Genomic DNA, 3,164 nt, shown 5'->3' with positions numbered 1-3,164 from the left:
TGGGGCCCCCTCCCGCCTCCGCAGGCAGTCGTACATCCCCCAAGGGCTCCTGGACTGAGAGGATGCAGGCCAGGCTAGGGATGCCCCCCCCCCCAGTGCATGAATTTTGTGCACCGGGCCTCTAGTTATGAATAATGCTGTTATGAACAATTAAGTATACGTTTTTGTGTGAACCTATGCTTTTCATTTTCTTGGGTACCTTCCTTGGAGTGAAATTGGCAGATCATATGAGAACTCCATGTCTAGCCTTTTTTTAAAAAAATCATTATAATTATTATAGTAAAAGGAGAAAAATCATATGATCATCTCAATAGATGCATTTGATATAATTATATACCCATTCATTATCAAACAAAGAACAAACAACTCTTAGAAAATTAGGATTATACAGTAACTTCTTTAATCTGAGAAAAAACAACCTCTTCAAAAACTCTAATCATCATATTTGGTGGTTAAACTAAACTTTTTTCCATTGAAATTGCAATCAAGGTAAAGATGACATAAAAGAAATTTAACTCTAGTGTACGACATAACGAATGTTTTACTCTAGTGTTTCTGTACCAATGACTCATTTTTCATTTCCAATGTTATGTTATGTACTGTATCTTCTCTTTTTCTCATGATCTGTTCAGATGAGTTTGTCTGTTTCAAGGAAACAGCCTCTGGTGTTTTGATCATTTCTAGTTTTTTGTCTTCTATTTTATTAATTAATTTCTGGCCCTATTTTAAATATTTCTTGGCTTCTATTTTTCTTTTTAATCCTCACCAGAGGATTTTTTCCCTCACTGACCTTCAGAGAGAGTGGAAGGGAGGAAGGGGTGGGGGGTGGGGGATAAACATCAATATGAGAGAGACACATTGATTGGTTGTCTCGTGCACATGCCCCACCTGGGCCAGGGAACGAAGCTGCAACCCAGGTACATGCTCTTGACCTGGAATCGAACCCGAGACCCTTTGGTGCACGGGCCAATGCTCTACAGCTGAGCAACACGGGCCAGAACTTAGCTTCTACTTTTAAATATTTCTTAGTTTTGTTCTGTTGTTCCTTTCAATGTCTAAATTTAAGTGTTTATTTTTACCTTTGTTATTTAAAATGCAGATATGTAAGGCTTTTCACTTGAATTCATTCATTTATTTTCATGAGCACTTTAGTTGCATCTCAACGATGCTGATCTGTTGTATTATGTTGTCATTCAATTCTAAATACTTTGTAATTTTTATTGTGATTTCTGCTTTAACCATCTGTCATTTAAGACTGTGGTTTTTAGTTTCCAAACATATGGTTTCCTTCTTTAAAAAAAAAAATTGGTTAGGTTTTTTGGTGTGCTAGTTTGCCAGTACTGGGGATGTGCCCGCAACCAAGGTACATGCCCTTGACTGGAATTGAACCTGGGACCTTTCAGTCCACAGGCCAACGCTCTATCCACTGAGCCAAACCGGTTAGGGCTAAATTCACATTTATTAGATCATTGCTGTTGGCATCGCAGGCTAAATGTGTGTGCGCGTGTGTGTGACATTTAATAGTCATCGAAGATTGTGAAAATGTTGACTGGCTTATTAAGTCTTTTTTTTTTTTTTTGGAGAATTTTTATGAGTTTATTTGAGCCAAACGGATGACAATTGCTCAGAAGCACAATCTAAATAATTTATACATTAGAATCAAAGGAGGGTTCATGAAATCCATGGGTGGTAGATTGTGGGGGCGGGAGAAAACAACGCAAGGAAAACGCTTGAATTGGATAAAAAGGCAAAGTAGAGAAACACATACTTCTTTCACATCAGTGGTTTTTACAGGATAGTTACTCTACAGCACATAGAGATGGTATGTGGGAGTCTGTGGTCTCCTGCCCTGGTTCAGAGGTTGTGCCCTGAGGGGTCTGGGAAAGGGGATTCCTCTGACGTTTCAAAGGTCTGTTATCCTAGATGCAAAGAGACCATAGACAGGTTCACTTAAGTTAAAGACTGGCCTTTGTCAAGGGAGCCACAGGCCTCCATGACCCACTTTCAGTTGAGAATTTTTACGTCCAGACCATCCTATGTGGTTACTTTCGATCTGAGTTTGTAGGGACCGCCACGCAGGCCTCCCCTGAGTTTGTCGGACTTAGGAGGTGGCCCCTTTTTGGCCGACAATTCCCCTTTTTGGTCATAAATCTTTCCGAAGGATGCATTGATGACCAACCGCTTGGTTGGATAATGCGGTCCCACGGTGCTAGGAAGGCCCATTCCTAGGAAGTCTCAGTGTCCGCGTTTGTCTTGCTGAAAGGGTGGGCCGCTGGGGATGGGGCAAGACCGTGGCCTTGGGAGGGAGACAACGCTGAATTTTTCTCAAAAAGGAAAGGCAGGCACATGGGAGGCAGGCGGGTCTTACAGGCCTTCATTAAGAGAAACACTGGATCGTTCTAACCTGCAACCTGTCAGGATCCATGTTTTACTGTCCATCTCACTTTTCTGTATTTTGCATCTACAGTTTGAGGGCACAACCGTACACCTCTTTGGTTTTCACAATCTGACCATGAGATGGACTATGGCCCGTCTACTTCCTGCTGAAAGCACTCAGGTGTCCCTCATTATTAATCTGAGTCCTGCTAGTTGTACAATTGGGAATTGTAACTTTAAGGTTTAGTTAGGCCCAAAGCTTTAAGAACATAATGGTGTATCTATACTAATAAAAGCCTAGGTGACCCTCACACACAACGTCATCATAAGATGGCCCCTGCAAGATGGCCACACACACAGCAGAGGCAGGGCCCGGCAGCCGCTCCGCGTGGTGAGGCCTGGGAGTCTTTCGGCTCCATGCGGTGCAGGGGAGGCTGGTCCTGGTGGAGGAGGCGGGTCACGGCAGGGGAGGGCAGTTGGGGGTGATCAGGCCAGCAGGGGAGCAGTTAGGTGTCAATCAGGCCGGCAGGGGAGCAGTTAGGGGGCGATCAGGCAGGCAGGCAGGTGAGCGGGTAGGAGCCAGCGTCCCAGATTGTGAGAGGGATGTCCGACTGCCAATGCATCCTTTGGAATAATTTATGACCAATCCCTGTTTTTAGGCCCGATCCCTGTGGCAGTCAGCAGTCAGACATCCCCCAAGGGGTCCCACATAGGAGAGGGTGCAGGCCAGGTTGAGGGACCTCCTCCCCCTACCCCTGTGCATGAATTTTGTGCACCGGGCCACTAGT

The sequence above is a fragment of the Myotis brandtii genome, unplaced genomic scaffold (genome assembly GCF_000412655.1).
Source record: "Myotis brandtii unplaced genomic scaffold, ASM41265v1 scaffold1204, whole genome shotgun sequence".
Taxonomy (NCBI): domain Eukaryota; kingdom Metazoa; phylum Chordata; class Mammalia; order Chiroptera; family Vespertilionidae; genus Myotis; species Myotis brandtii.
The sequence above is the reverse complement of the archived record's forward strand: the minus strand, read 5'-3'. Positions refer to the sequence as shown.